Genomic DNA, 17,173 nt, shown 5'->3' with positions numbered 1-17,173 from the left:
AGTAGTCGAAGAGGCTACCCAGACCTTCAGGTACAATTTTCCTCACGTGCAAAAATGGTGCTGCAGGTGGAACTGGAACTTGGTAATGGTCCGGTTCAGACTACTGCTTTTGTTGACTGTGGTTCTGCTGTGAACCTGATTGATACCAAAATTATGACTCTTAATAAGATAGGGACAGTCAGGCTTCAGGATCCTGTTAAACTTGTTGCAGATGACTCGTCCTCTATTACCTAGGACGGTATCTGTTGCAGGTCTGAACTTTTTTCTCTAAAAGTGGGTTCCACTCATGTGGAAAAACTAAGTTGTCTTGTGCTAGATAACTTGCCTGCAGGACTGGTACTGAGGATGCCTTGGCTTCAATGCCATAATCCTACCATTGATTGGGTTACAGGGGAGATCACCCAATGGGCATGCAAGGATAAATGTGGTAACCTGGGACATCTTGTTAATGCTGTTAAATCCGTATCTGTGTCGTCTGTCGGTCTGGAAGGTATTCCGGAGTACCTGAAGGATTTCGAAGAAGTTTTTTCCGAAAGTGAGGCTGAGGCGCTGCCACCACATAGACCCTACGATTGTGCCATTGATTTAGTACCCGGAGCCAAGTTACCTAAGGCTCGATTGTTCAATTTGTCTGAGCCTGAGCGCCAAGCCATGAAGGAGTACATAGCTGAGAGTCTCTGCAAAGGGCATATCAGGCCTTCTGATTCACCTGTGGCAGCAGGATTCTTCTTTGTGAAGATGGTGGTTTGCGGCCGTGCCTTGACTTTCGGGAACTGAACAAGATAACGGTTAGGAACACTTACCCGCTTCCACTCATCCCAGACTTATGAAACCAGTTAGCTGGGGCCTAATGGTTCTCCAAGTTAGATCTCCGGGGGGGCCTACAATCTGATAAGGGTTCGGGAAGGAGACGAGTGGAAAACTGCGTTCCTCACATCAGAAGGACTCTTTGAAAACCTGGTTATGCCGTTTGGGTTAACTAATGCACCCGCTATTTTCCAGAATTTCATCAATGTTGTGTTTTCTGACCTGATAGGCCATTTTGTTATTATGTATTTGGATGACATTTTGGTGTATTCCACGGACAGCCAATCTCACTTGCAACATCTACAGACTGTTCTCCAGAGACTCAGGGAGAACCAATTGTTCACTAAATTGGAAAAATGTTTGCTTTTTGTACAGGAACTGTCTTTTTTGGGGTTGATTGTGTCCTGTGAGGGGTTTCGTATGGATCCTAAGAAGGTGCTGGCGATCGCTGACTGGGTTCAGCCTCGAGATCTCAAGGGGCTCCAGCGCTTATTAGGATTTGCGAACTATTATCGGAGATTCATTAAAGGTTTCTCACAAGTGGTTAAACCACTCACGGATCTTACCCAGAAGGGCACTGATGTAAAAAATTGAATTTCAAAAATAATTGTAAATTATTTTTTGCCTTGAAGCCTAACTCGTCAGGGAGCTCCGCACAGCAGGTTAAAATTGTCATCTCTTTGCTGCGTGGCGATCCCCAGGATTGGGCGTTTTCTTTGAAACCAGATGATCCTATTCTGACTAATGTGAACGCATTTTTCAAGCCTTGGGGTTGTTGTATGACGAACCTAATGCTATTGAACAGGCTGAAAAGACCCTGTTGGCATTGAGCCAGGGTAGAGATTCTGCAGAATTGTACTGTCAAAAATTCCGAAAGTGGGTGGTCCTTACTACCTGGAATGATAATGCCTTGGCAGCTCTCTTTCGGAGGGGTTTGTCAGAAGCCGTAAAAGATACTATGGTGGGATTTCCTGTTCCCTCTGGTCTTGACGATTCTATGTCATTAGCCATTCAGGTTGATCGGCGTTTACGTGAACCCAGGACTGCACGAGAGGTGTTGCCACCTGTTGAACAAATGTCTGAACCTATGCAATGTGATAGAGTTTTGTCCAGGGAGCAACGTCAGGAGTTCAGAAGGCATAATAAGCTGTGTTTTTTTTGTGGAGATGCCTCGCATATTATTTCTGTCTGTCCTAAACGAGAGAAACGTTTTGCACACACGTTTTCTGTGGGTGGTGTTCAACCTAAGTTTCTTCTGGCAATTACTCTGATCTGCTCCCTGTCCACATTTTCCGCTAAGGCTTTTGTGGATTCGGGAGCAGCCCTGAACCTAATGGACTTGGATTTTGCTAAACGTTGTGGATTTCCTATGACACCTCTGCGGATGCCTATCCCTTTGAGGGGGATTGATGCTACTCCTTTGGCGAAAAATAAACCTCTGTTTTGGACCCAAGTGGTAATGCGGGTCGCCCCAGACCATCAAGAAAATTGCAGATTTTTGGTGTTGCATAATTTGCATGATACCATTGTTCTGGGGTTTCCCTGGTTGCAAATTCATAATCCAGTTTTGGATTGGAAATCTGTGTCTGTGGTGAGTTGTGGGTTGTCGGTGTGCCCTTAGTGAGGCTCCGTTTTTTTCCACCTCTCCTCAGTCGCATGATGTTCCTGACTATTTGGCGGATTTTTATGATGTATTTAGTGAGAATGAGTCTGCATCTTTGCCTCCTCATAGGAGTTATGACTGTGCAATTGAACTGAGCCCGGGGTGTAAATTTCCCAAGGGTCGGCTCTTCAATTTATCTGCACCCGAGCATGAGGCTATGCAATCCTATATTAAGGAGGTGTTGGAGAAGGGTCATATTAGACCATCCTCTTCACCCTTAGGTGCTGGGTTTTTTTTCGTGGCCAAAAAGGATGATTCATTAAGGCCTTGTATTGATTATCGTGCCCTCAACAAAATTACTATTAAATATCAGTATCCGTTACCCCTGATTTCGGATCTATTCTCCAGAGTTAAAGGTGCTTGCTGGTTTACCAAGCTTGACCTCAGGGGGGCGTATAATCTTATCCGCATTAAGCATGGGGATGAATGGAAGATGGCGTTTAATACTCCGGAGGGACATTTTGAGTACCTGGTGATGCCTTTTGGGCTCACTATTGCCCCTTCTGTCTTCCAGTGCTTCATGAACGATATTTTCTGAGACTTTGGATAAATTTTTGATCTATCTGGATGATATTTTGATCTTCTCCAAGGATTGGGATTCTCATGTGGAACATGTTCGGACTGTGTTCCGGATCTTGAGGGAGAATTCCCTGTATGTCAAAGGATCGAAATGCCTTTTTGGGATACAGAGGATTTCTTTTTTGGGATTTATTTTGTCTCCGTCAACTGTTGAAATGAACCCGGCCAAGGTACAGGCCAATTATGATTGGGTTCAGCCCACTTCTTTGAAGGCCCTCCAGAAGTTTTTGGGTTTTGCTAATTTTTATCGGAAATTTATAGCAAAATTTTCTAGTATTGCCAAGCCATTGACTGATCTGACTAAGAAGGGTGCTGATGTGTTGATTTGGTCTCCGGAGGCTGTTTCTTCCTTTCAGGAGCTGAAGCGAAGATTCACTTCTGCCCCCGTTTTGCGGCAACCTGATGTCTCACTCCCGTTCCAGGTAGAGGTGGACGCTTCTGAGATTGGTACAGGAGCTGTTTTGTCCCAAAAGGATCCTGTAACATCTAAAATGAATCCCTGTGCTTTCTTTTCCCGAAAGTTCTCTCCATCTGAACGTAACTATGATGTGGGGAATCGGGAACTGTTAGCCATGAAATGGGCATTTGAGGAGTGGAGACATTGGTTGGAGGGAGCTAAACATCAAGTCGTGGTCCTCACTGACCACAAGAATTTGATTTACCTGGAGTCAGCCAAACGCTTGAACCCTAGACAGGCTAGGTGGGCCTTGTTTTTTACACGTTTTGATTTTGTGGTCTCTTTTCTTCCTGGCACTAAGAATGTCAAGGCTGACACTCTCTCTAGGAGCTTCTTTGCTGAGTTTAAGGTTGGTGATATGGTTTGGTTATCATCAAAAAATATCGCTATGAAGGTGGCTTCTCCTAAGTTTAAGCCTAGATTTATAGGACCTTACTAGATTTTGGAGATTATTAATCCGGTCTCTTTTCGTTTGGCTCTACCTGTTACATTTAAAATCCATAATGTGTTTCATAAGTCCTTGTTGAAGAGGTTTGTTGAACCAGTAGTTCCTGGGGTGGCACCTCCAGACCTTGTATTGGTTGAAGGTAACATGGAATATGAGGTAGAGAAGATACTGGATTCCCGTCTGGCTAGACAGAGACTCCAGTATTTGGTTAAGTGGAAGGGTTATGGTCAGGAGGATAATTCCTGGGTCTCTGCCTCTGATATTCATGCCAAAAGATTGGTGCGTGCCTTTCATCGGGCTCACCCTGATCGCCCTGGTGGCGTGGATGAGGGTTCAGTGACCCCTCCTCAAGGGGGAGGTACTGTTGTGAGTTCATTTTCCCCTTCACCATTGAGGTCTGATGAACTCCCTCTTCTGGTGAAGGAAGGTAGTGAGGCTGATTACCAAGCACCTGGACAGGATGATGATGACTGGGTGACGGGAATTACTGACTGGATATAAGGCAGCCGACGCCCTTCTGCCTTGCTGGTGATCTCTCTGAGAGATTCTAGGAGACCAGTCTGATTCCTGCTCCTCAAAAGCTAAGTTTTCTGCTCTACTTTTTGCATTTGTGTTTTGGTTTTGTTTTGCATTGTTTTCCTTGATTTCTGCCATTCCCTGCTGGGGTGAGCTGAATTCCTTTTTGCTCTGTCTTCAGAAAATACCTGAGTTCTGATATAGTCTTTTTGAAGCCTAGCGTCTTCAGGGCTTTTTTCCCTATCAGCTGTTGGCTCTTGTTTTGATAGGGTTTTGGCGGATTACAGACAGCAGCTTTTCTATCCTGTCCTATCTAGTTAGCTTGGGCCCCATCATTTGCTCAGCCTATCTTTTTATCTGTGTGTGTGTTTTTTCATCTTGCTTCACTGTCATTATATGTTGGGGGCTGCCTATTGCTTTGGGGTCTGCTCTGGGGCAGTTTAGATTTCCCTTTCTGTCTTTAGGCTATGTAGTTCTCCGGCTGTGATCAAGGGGTCTAGGGCACCGTAGGAACCACCCACGGCTACTGCTAGTTGTTGTTGATAGGTTCAGGGGTCTGAAATCCGATAGCTGCCAAGTTCTCTGGTTTTCTGGACTTAGCTAGTATTTCTGTTTTTGCCTCCTACGGTGACTCATTCATAACACACCAGCATGAAAAAGCACATGTCAGAGACACCACACTACACCCGCTCACAGAGCCAGTGCGCGTGTCCTGAGTACAAAAACAGTGCTAAAAGATACCTGTGGAGCAGGTCAGCAGAGGTGATAATGCGTACTTCAAACTATTAGTGTCAGGGTCCAGTCAGCGCCAGAAAGTAAAGAGGCACAGGACCTGTGGACAATGAAGTTAGCAAGCTGGCACAGGACCTAAGGTCAGGTGACTGCAAGGGGGCGGGGCTTAGCGTCCTGCTTTCAGATATGACAGGACACCATACAACAACTCAGAGTCAGGCAAAACGGAGGTCACAACAGTACGGGCAAACGAGGCACAGGAGGGACAAACAGACGGGTAGTCAGACAAAGCCAAAGGTCATACACAAGAGTGCGATGTGGTACCAAGGGGACGAGCAGAGAGAAGTCGGGTCACAAGCAGAGAGTCATACACGAAAGGTAGCACAGTACAAGATGGGCAGGCAGAACTCGTAACAGGGACAGAACCGGATCAAAACCAAACAAGCAAGCAAGATATCAGGCACAAGGCACACATACACACATGGTCAACTAACTCAGCCGAGGGCAGGAGTATGCAAAACAGAAGCCGCGGAGACACCATCACATGTTTCTCAACGCAAGCAATGATCAGCCAGGTCTTTGCCCGGGAAGGAACAACCACGGGAAGGGCAGCCTCCAATGAAGGAAACCACCTATGCCAAAACATGGTATCCATCCACATACAGCTGTTTCGGGGTATTGCCCCTCATCAGTGTGGAGTAGGAAACTGGCTGGTAGGAGCAATGCCTAGTAAAAAGACTATGAAGAGGAGGATGAATGAACTCATGGAGATCAACATCCGACACTGCGGAGACACCATCACGTGTTTCTCAACGCAGTGATTCTAGAGCACTGCCCCCATCCCTTATGGGAAATATGTAAAACATGCAAAACAGAAGCCGCGGAGACACCATCACGTGTTTCTCAACGCAAGCAATGACCAGCCAGGTCTTTGCCCGGGAAGGAACAACCACGGGAAGGGCAGCCTCCAATGAAGGAAACCACCTATGCCAAAACATGGTATCCATCCACATACAGCTGTTTCGGGGTATTGCCCCTCATCAGTGTGGAGTAGGAAACTGGCTGGTAGGAGCAATGCCTAGTAAAAAGACTATGAAGAGGAGGATGAATGAACTCATGGAGATCAACATCCGACACTGCGGAGACACCATCACGTGTTTCTCAACGCAGTGATTCTAGAGCACTGCCCCCATCCCTTATGGGAAATATGTAAAACATGCAAAACAGAAGCCGCGGAGACACCATCACGTGTTTCTCAACGCAAGCAATGACCAGCCAGGTCTTTGCCCGGGAAGGAACAACCACGGGAAGGGCAGCCTCCAATGAAGGAAACCACCTATGCCAAAACATGGTATCCATCCACATACAGCTGTTTCGGGGTTAGGTGGTTTCCTTCATTGGAGGCTGCCCTTCCCGTGGTTGTTCCTTCCCGGGCAAAGACCTGGCTGGTCATTGCTTGCGTTGAGAACCACGTGATGGTGTCTCCGCGGCTTCTGTTTTGCATGTTTTACATATTTCCCATAAGGGATGGGGGCAGTGCTCTAGAATCACTGCGTTGAGAAACACGTGATGGTGTCTCCGCAGAGTCGGATGTTGATCTCCATGAGTTCATTCATCCTCCTCTTCATAGTCTTTTTACTAGGCATTGCTCCTACCAGCCAGTTTCCTACTCCACACTGATGAGGGGCAATACCCCGAAACAGCTGTATGTGGATGGATACCATGTTTTGGCATAGGTGGTTTCCTTCATTGGAGGCTGCCCTTCCCGTGGTTGTTCCTTCCCGGGCAAAGACCTGGCTGGTCATTGCTTGCGTTGAGAACCACGTGATGGTGTCTCCGCGGCTTCTGTTTTGCATGTTTTACATATTTCCCATAAGGGATGGGGGCAGTGCTCTAGAATCACTGCGTTGAGAAACACGTGATGGTGTCTCCGCAGTGTCGGATGTTGATCTCTATGAGTTCATTCATCCTCCTCTTCGAGGGCAGGAGTATAACTGACACCGGACCTAGGTCCAGTGAGCATTAAATAGCCGCCCTCTGCCAGAGAGAGGCGGAACAATTAACCTCCAGTCTGATCAGGATGGGCCAAAGCGAAACCCGGTCCTGGATCATGACAGCACATAGCAGCCAAGCACCACAGTAGGTGGGTGGAACGTCTGGGCACAAAATCTTTGTCTGATGGTAAAACCACTGCCCCTTCCCCTGTGTTATGGCCTTCCAAATCTGCTGTCCATGAAGTAAGTGCTGATGCCTCCTGCCCACAACCTGCAGTTGCACAGGCACAACAGTCAGCAGCCACATTCAGTTTGTCATCTCAGTGCAGCGCTCACTTGTCCCTGCCCCAGATGTTTAAAAGAAAGCAGAAAAATTGACCCACCCACAGACCAAAACACTAAACACCCACATAGCCAGATTGGTAGCCCTGGAAATGTTGCTGTTTTGACTTGTGGAAACTGAATCTTTCCTCGACCTCTTGGCAGAAGCAGCCCCACGGTACTCGATTACCATCTGACATTATTTTTCCCGATGTGTCGTCAACGCATTGCATAATTTTCATGCAAGGAGAAAAATGGAGCAAACAGGTGAGTAAGGTAAAAAAGTAGTCATCTTTATTAAATAAATACAGACAAGTATAGAGACACGTAATAATGAATAAAGTAATGAACATGACAATGCCGCAGGATAAAAGAACAGAAGCACCCGGACACAAGGACAACCATAATACAAGTCGTGGAATACAGATATAAGTAACTAGATAGTAAATATCGCCACACAGAATCCACCTGGACAAGACAACACCACAGAGTGTAAGTATGGCCCCTAACCTGGCCCCGGACCTCCACAGCCTTTGCCTCCACCTGTGGTAAGATACCGCTCTTTACATTTGGCGCATTTAGCGCCTTTTGGATATCTCCATTCTTACACTCTGCGGTGTTGTCTTGTCCAGGTGGATTCTGTGTGGCGATATTTACTTTCTAGTTACTTATATCTGTATTCCACGACTTGTATTATGGTTGTCCTTGTGTCCGGGTGCTTCTGTTCTTTTATCCTGCGGCATTGTCATGTTCATTACTTTATTCATTATTACGTGTCTCTATACTTGTCTGTATTTATTTAATAAAGATGACTACTTTTTTACCTTACTCACCTGTTTGCTCCATTTTTCTCCTTGCATGAACATTTTGCTATTGGAGTGGGTGCTTTATGGCCTCTTGCCTTGGGGGGGCTGTCTTGATACAGCCTCACCTTTTTGTTGACATTTGGATAATGTCACTGAGGTTTGTGTATTTGCATTACATAATTTGCCTAGTCACATACTGATTTGTGACCTGCCCACATGCTATAATTCGACATTTAATAATATTAATAAATAATAATAATTTTATTTCTATAGCATCAATAATTTCTGCATCACTGTACATTTTAGAAGGGACTTGTACAGACAATAAAAGACATTAGAGAATAACAATAATTGCATAAATAACAGATACCAAGAGGAATGAGGGCCCTGCTCGCAAGCATACAATGTATGAGGAAATAGGGGAGACACGAAAGGTGGATGGTAACAATTGCTTTCATTGTTCTGACCAGCCATAATGTAAGAAATCGGGTGTTCATGTAATGCTGTATGGACCGCTTACCAACCAGTATGTGTAAAAGTGCAGACACAGAGGGCTATTAAATGCATAAAGCGTGTGAGAACAAGATATGAGAATCCTGGTTATGAAGAAAATGTTGAATTGGCCACACAGGGATAGTTAGATAAATGTGTTGAGGCGGTAGGTGGTTCATATGTTGGCAAGGCTTAGTGAGCAGAAGAGAGCAGTGTCTGAATTCTAGCTTCTTAATTCCCTCCAGAGTAACACTCAGCCCCCACATATAACAACTGTAGAGTGGGTGTGGATCGATGACATTTCTGATGTTTTTCAAAACTTTGAGTACTGTACCAAGATGGTGAGCGGTGATGATGCAATTGTCAGCGCAAACATCCCACTGCTATGTCTATTAAAATGTTTGTTGCAAAATCTCAAAGAGGAAGCTTTGAATGCCAAGCAGGTGGCTATGGAGCAAGATTTTAGAGTGACTGATACCACACAGCCCAGCCTCACACAATATTCTCAAGCCACACTGGGTGATGCCAAGGAACAGATTGAGGAGGAGGAGGAGGTGGAACAGAAGTTTTTGGTCTGCGCTACAGAGGGGACTCTTAATCCCAGCTTCATGCCTGTCCAGAATGAATGGCCTGAAGAGGAGGAGGAGGCTATGTATTGTGAGGAGGAGAAGATGGTTAGTGTTCTCCCTGGTGAGGACACTGAACGTTTGACACTTTGTAGTCTGCCACACATGGCAGAGTTCATGTCCATCCAGAAGCCTTTACCATGACCCTTGTGTGAAACACATTTTGTCCAACATGAAATACTGGATGTGCACCTTTCTTGACCCACGGTACATTTTCAGTGCATATATGTCAGAGGGCTGTAGTGGAAGACTTGCTAAAAATATTACCCTCTGACAATGCTGCTGGCAGAGGTCCTGGCTTTTTTCACCCACAAGGATTACAGGGGAGGGCCACGCATGCCAGGTGCAACTCAGAGGGGGAAATGTCCACCAGCTGAAACATTTTCATGAGACCGTCACATCAGCAAGGGCTGCCTGTGGGTGTAACTATGATGAGGAGGGAGAAGTTGTCCGAGATGGTGAATGACTACTTAAGTGACCATACCAGCATCCTTCCTTATTCTTCAGTGCCCTTTAACTATTGGTTTGTCTAAGCTCCACATTTGGCCCAACCTCTCCTTCTACACCTTGGAGGTGCTGCCATGTCCTGCCGTGTTGTCTGAGCAGGTTTTTAGTTTGGCTGGTGCAATCATAATGGATAGGCGCACATGAATGTCAACGGAAAATGCAGACAGGCTGACTCTTTTAAAATTGAACAAGGGCTGGATTTCCGGTGACTTTGTAATCCCTATGGATGACAGCAACGTAATGTAAAAACAGCCCAAATGTTTTGTTTAGGAAATTAGTTATCTTAACATCCATCTCTTACCATCCAAACCCTTTTTGTTAATGAAATCACCTCTTCCCCCTCCTCCTCCTGATTCTGCAACAATTACTTAGTGGTCATGTATGTATACCCCACGTGGCTGTTTTTTACTTTGTGAAAACTTTGCACATTGTGAAATTATGAAACTTGTATTCTATATCGATTCCCTTGCTGACGCACTCCAACTGCTGAGTAATAAAGATTATTGCACCTTATAAATTGTCGCGTAAGATTAACTGTCCTCAGATTGCGCCAGTTACACAACTGCTAGATAAAGATACCCTATTTTTAAAACCAATAGGATTTTTTTTTCAATTGTCTTGCTGACATACTCCAAATGCAGAGTAATGAAGATTATTGCCCCTGCAAAATTTTCACATACAATTATCTCTACCCAGATTGCGCCAGTTGCACAATTACTAGACAAATATTAGGTATTTTCAGTGGAAAATAGCAGAGAGCTGAAGCATGTACTTGCAATGATGAGAACACCCAAGTGCCTGCCTTTGGGTCCACTATTTTAATATGTCCTGAACTATAGCAGATTACTATTTTAGCGAACTCAGATCTATATTAAATCGCATTAGAGCTCACTGGGATTAGTGATATATAGATGGTTTTATCACTAAGGGATCCTAATGTATTCCGCAGTGCGATCTCACAATCAGATCAGTGCTGGGGAATCACACATTCAGATTCTCCACTAATATAAATTTGTAGGTATATATGATCAAATCTGCAATGGTCACAAAGTTACATATTCATCTGACCACTAATGCTATGTTATTTTCACACAGCTCAATTCATAGCCAGGAGATTATATGCAGGTGACTATCTTGTTGCCAGATCATATCAGATCCGTAGTTTTTATATCATTTAGAATCCATAGAACATATACGATTCCACATGTCTCTTTGGTGCAACCATTTTGCAAAAATCACCAACTGGTAGTCATCTACTCTTTCTTTGATGAGACCCTAACCTAATATTTATCAAACATGTCTCTCCTGGGCTATAAGCCTACAAATTTAATGGGCTGGAAGGATCCAGATTCAGGTGCAGGTCAGGTTTTTGTTTATTATAGTATATTATTGGAGCTCTTGACTGCTTCCTTTTCTGACTGACCACTCTTTCCATCAGCCTAAGGTTGTTTTGAATTAGTGTCCTTTAAGGCGCAGTCAGACGGCCGTATAAATTGGACCATGATCGGAATGCAGTGCATAGACTGGATCTTCCAATCTGAGCATGACAGCTTCGAGTATTTCTATGCAGCTGTCACACTCGGGTCAAGAAGCCTCCTGCCAATCCGTGCACTATGATCCGATTATGGTCCAATTTATACTGCTGTCTGACTGTGCCCTTAAATTAGCTCGGGAGAGATATGTTTGATAAATATTAAGTCCCATCAAAGAAAGGTCACCTTGTCGCAGCTGTTGGGCTCTCCAGAATTGTTTAAAAGTATATTCTATAAAGCAGTAATGAAGTTAAAATTTCACATATTCAACATTTACATACATCTTAGCACTTACAGAGTGCTGCTGTATTCTATTGTTTGTAGAATTTGGAATCTTCAGATTACTGTGCCAAGCTCAAGTATGTTTAATAAGATGTTAATCCACCCTTTTTAGGTCTATTCCCCTTATTTAGTTGGTTCCTGAAAGAGCAGGAAACAAAAGACTATTTGGCCAGTTAGCATCCCATTTACATTTTATTATGTGTTTTATAGGAAAATCAGTAAAATATGATGGTGGGATAACTTGCAGCATAATTTCACAGTTAGTGTATTATAAGCATGGAGAGACTATTCTCAGTCTTGTAATAGGTCGTATTTGTATACAAAATACCATGTGTTCTGTTTTCAGTCTGAATATAAAGAGCAATTTTTGTTTTTGCAATATAGATACTAATACATTTTCTTCAATTATATGTTATGACCCAAAATTAGATTTCTATAGCTTTTTGTCTTATGCCATTTTAATTACAATCGCCATAGTGTTACAGATGGAAGTTGCTTTAAAAAAAATTCAGCATCACAATAAAGTCCTAATTACATCTTTATAAAAATTAATTATCCATAAAGAGGAGGATTTGGTCACTATTGAAAATTCAATGGCTCCCCACCGTATGCATTGTCTTTACAGCCCACAATCTATAGAGGAGGCACAGTGACCTTAGCTGTAAGTAATGTAACCATGCTAGGATAATTAGTGAATAATGAACCCTTCCTTTAATGAGAAAATATAATGAACATATGTGATAAACAATGAGTACATGCAGTTCATGGTGGAAAATGGCAATAGAAGTATTTATAATAAGCCTGTCAAAATAGAAGTTTTCAGTAGCTGACTACAGTATATTACACATATGGTGTCTCGAACGCACGTCACATAGTTATTTTAATAGGAACCTTTCACCTATATTTTTTGTTAATTTAATCCAGATTTTGATGGATTTTCTCACTCTTTTATGTGTATATGAGTAAGTAATTGCATTCAGAAATATTCTTTACAGAATAGGAGACTGTAGTTCGAAGATGTTCACTGACTTCTATGGGAGACGATAGTGGCCATGAGATATGAATGTGTAGAGGTTACTGTATAAAAAGGGAAAGGAGTGGAGCTGTGTCCATCATCTACAGTCAGAGTTGGGTCCTTTGTTTTTTGCCTTCAGCTTTATGAGATGATAGATGACTGCTGAAGGCTGATGTCATGGTTTGAACAGGGTTCTTGCCCTGCACTCACAGGGTTAAGTGTTCGTGGCCTCTTTCTGGATCTGGGAGGGGTAGTTATACTCACTCTTTACCAGGGTTCTCTGTCAGCTATAATGTTGTTCTGGTGTGTCTGACCCCTGGTGTGTGTGTATTCTGCGTTGCTTGTTTGCTTCCCATGTATGACCCGGTCCATTCCCTCACTCTGTACTCCGTTTCTCATTTCGGCGCTATTGTCTTTTCCGGTTCTGACCTCCTGGCTTGGCTATTGTTACTCTGTTACAGTTTGTCCCTATTGTACCGTCTATTGCCCGTTCTGGTTTTCTGATCTATTGCTGCGTCCTGACTATCCTTTCTGTCTAACCCTTTGGTACTGCATTGCTATCTCGTGCTTTGACCTGGCTTGATCTGGTTTCTGTCTCTGTCTATGCCCCTTGGTTACACTGTCCAGTAGTTACCTTTCTAGGAGTTTCCCTGCAGCTCCTGGCTCTGTGGCGCTGAGGCCATGCCCCAAGCAGTCACATGCTTCAGGTCCTGTGAGCTTGGAGCATGCATTGTCACCACTGAGACCCTGCTCTGCAGGTATCTTTGTGCACAGTCTTTGTGCTCAGGACATGCGCACTGGCTCAGTGAGCAAGTGCAGTGCGGTGTTCCTAACAGCTGAGTTATAAAAACAGGAGGTGTCAGTCTATTATCAGGCTCAGTCGTCAGTCTTAAAACAGGACTTTTTAGATGTATTATTTATTGAAAATGAAAAAAAAAATTATCAAAAATCCTTAAAGCACCACACCGGCATTTTTTTTTATTTCAGTGCTGAATAGTGTTGAGCATTCCGATACCGCAAGTATCGGGTATCGGCCGATATTAGCGGTATCGGAATTCCGATACTGACTTCCGATACTTTTGTCATATCGGATTCCGGAATCGGAATCGGAAGTTCCCATCATGCTATGAGCCTGCTTGCTTTGATTAAGCCAATGGGAATCCTCCGAAGTGTGGGCACATCCTGTTAGGCATGTAGGCATGTTAACTATTGGCATGGCTGTGATTGGCTGCCGAAATGATGTCATGATGCACTATAAAAGCCACCGCAGCCGCCATTTCTGGTTCACTCTGCTGTGAATTCAGTTAGGGACAGGCTGCTGTAGAAGACTGTGAGGGACAGTTAGAAATAGCGATTCCACCAAACAACTAGTGCTTTACCCAGGCTACATAAACCACCACTGTAGCCTTCTTTGCCCTAGCAGCAGTGTTCACAGCTGTCTGCAAGGGCTGTGTGAGTGCAGCTCACGCTGTGGAGTGGGTCCTGCAGCCACGTCAGGTTGTAGGCTGCCCAGCGTGCCTCACTGCTGCCTCATACATCTTTTAATTTTTGAGCTGCATTTTTTACATAATTTCAATCTAGTGTGCTTCCATCCGTATCCATATACGTTGGTTGCAAACACTAGTAGTAGACAGCGGAGCCTTTCTGCAGCCTTTCAGTGCTAGTGTCCAATTTGCTGCACTGTTCACGGCTGTCTGAGAGGTCTCTGACTGTGTGTGAGTGCAGCTCACGCTGAGTAGTGTGTCCTGCAGCTACGTCTGGTTGTAGGACGCTCAGCGTGTCACTGCCTCACACATTTTTCTTTTATTGCAGCTCATTTTTTCTTCTATTAGTGTGCATCCATCCGTCTCCATCTACGGTGGTTGCAAACACTATATAGGAGTACACAGCGGAGCCTTTCTGCAGCCTGTCAGTGCCAGTGCCCACTTAGCTGCACTGTTCACGGCTGTCTGAGAGGTCTCTGACTGTGTGTGAGTGCAGCTCACGCAGAGTAGAGTGTCCTGCAGCTACGTCTGTTTGTAGGACGCTCAACGTGCGTCACTGCCTCACACATATTTGTCTTTGAGTGCAGCTCATTTTTTCTTCTCCTATTAGTGTGCATCCATCCGTATCCATCAACATTGGTTGGTTGCAAACACTATATAGGAGTAGATAGAGGAGCCTTTTTTTCTGGCTTGTGCCCTGCCGGCGCAGCCAGATTAGTATTACCCAATTTTTTTGGAGCCTCATCTTTTGCATTGTAGGTTACCTGCCTGCATTGTAATAGCTCCAAAAAGTTGGTGATACTATCAGTTTCAATTCTTTGTTCACATACTTTGAGTTTTTTCCAACAAAGAAACCACAAAAAAAGTTCACCAAACACTACATTTGGAACTTGTGTAGGCCACATCAGCTCCTATTAAAGTGTAGTCCACACACACACTTCATAAAATTAGTGTTTCTTGTACCTGTAACCAGCTGTTCAGGAATAAGCACACTAAGGCCCCCCTTTGTACTTTTCTGCCTATCTTAAGCAGTCTGGCAAGATGAAGAAGGCAGGGAGTAAGGCGCGTGGGCGTGGGCGTGGAGTTTCAGCAGGGAGAGGACGTGGGGATTCTGCAGGGAGAGGACGTTGGGATTCTGCAGGTAGAGGACGTGGGGATTCTGGGCCTGCTGCGGGCACCAGTGGATCAGCATCCCCCAGTTTTAGCAGGCAACAGTCCTTTATGCGCAGCTTTGTAGGACCTCAACGTACCCCACTGCTGCGGGAGGAACAAATTGAAGCCGTTGTCGGATGGATGGCAGCTAACGCATCGACTTCAATTACTTCCACAGCCTCTCAGGACCAGAGCACCGAAGAGCAACCTTCTGTCTCTTCACCACCTGCCAAAGTGCCCAGGCAGTCAGAGAGACATGGACAGGAGCCATCACAGTCTCTACTTCTGTTCTCGGAATCTGTTGGATTGGAAAGAGGGGGCCAGCCAAGCAGCATTCCTGAATGTGAAGAAGAGGGAGTATGCAGTGATGCGCAACTTCTTTGTCCCTCTGAATCTGAAGAGGCGAGTGGGCCAGTGCCTATGGTCAGCACACCTCAGTATGCATCAGATGATGACGAGACTCAGTTGCCACTTTCTGGTGCGTACGGTGCTGGCGAGACAACCCCGGAGAAGCAGCTGTTTGAAGAGGGGAGGGAAGATGATGAGGTCCTTGACCCATCATGGCGTGAGGAACAGGAAGGTGGTGGGAGCAGCTCGGAGGAAGAGATTCCCCTACCGGCCAAAACAGGAGGCAGAGGGAGGGGGAAGACTTGGTTGCCTGTACCCTCCACTTCGGCACCCGTTAGGAGCATTCCTCATTCCAAAGGCAAAACGGGCGCTCCCAAGAGTTGCAGTGCGTGGTCCTTTTTTGACACAGTTGCAGATGACATTTGCTTTGTCAAATGCAAGATGTCATCAGATAGTCAAAAGAGGGAGAAATGTCAGCAACCTCAATACCACAAATATGTGGAAACATGTGCGCACCAAGCACGAGTTGGAGTTGCAGAGACATCCTGAAGACGTAGGCCAACGTACAGCACCACCTACCACCTCTTCAGTTCGTGTTGGGGCCTCTTCCTCCAGCTCACACACTGCTGGTTCGGCTTCCTCACAGGATCGCCAAGGAAGAACCTCTGCCACTGTTGTCCGGAGACCCTGTCAGATTCCACCCATAGCAGCACGTTCCCATCCATCACAGCCATCGGTAGCACAGGCATGGGATAAAAGGCGCCCTTACTCGGCAAACCATCCCCGAGCACAGTCTCTGAATGCTGGCATTGCCAAACTTCTGGCAGTTGAAATGCTGTCATTCAGGCTGGTGGACACTGACACCTTCCGGGACTTAATGGCATTGGCAGTCCCCCAATACAATGTGCCCAGCCGCTTTTATTTCAGCAGGCGAGCCGTCCCTGCCCTGCAGAAACATGTTGAGGGCAAAATAAAACATGCGCTACTAAATGCCATTAGTAGCAAGGTCCACCTGACCACCGATGCGTGGACCAGTAACCATGGACAGGGACGATACCTTTCCCTCACTGCCCACTGGGTCAATGTTGTGGAGCCGGGTACAGATCTGGAGAGTGGCGCTGTACGTGTTCTTCCAACGCCACGGATTGCAGGACTCCAGTCTGTACACATAGACTCCTCCTCCTACTCAAGTTCCTCAGAAACAGCAGAGCAGGAGCCTGTTACGACCGATATGAGCACAGCCGTGGCCAAACGTCAACAGGCTGTACTCAAATTAATTCTTTGGGGAATCGAAGCCACACAGCGCAGGAGCTCTGGAATGCTATCAAGCTGGAGAGCGATGTGTGGTTTGGGCCAGCGAATCTCCAGCCGGGCTTGGTAGTGTGTGACAATGGCCGAAATCTGGTGGCAGC

The sequence above is a fragment of the Dendrobates tinctorius genome, unplaced genomic scaffold (genome assembly GCF_039654945.1).
Source record: "Dendrobates tinctorius isolate UK_male_01 unplaced genomic scaffold, ASM3965494v1 ptg000024l, whole genome shotgun sequence".
In the NCBI taxonomy this organism is placed as follows: Eukaryota; Metazoa; Chordata; class Amphibia; order Anura; family Dendrobatidae; genus Dendrobates; species Dendrobates tinctorius.
The sequence above is the reverse complement of the archived record's forward strand: the minus strand, read 5'-3'. Positions refer to the sequence as shown.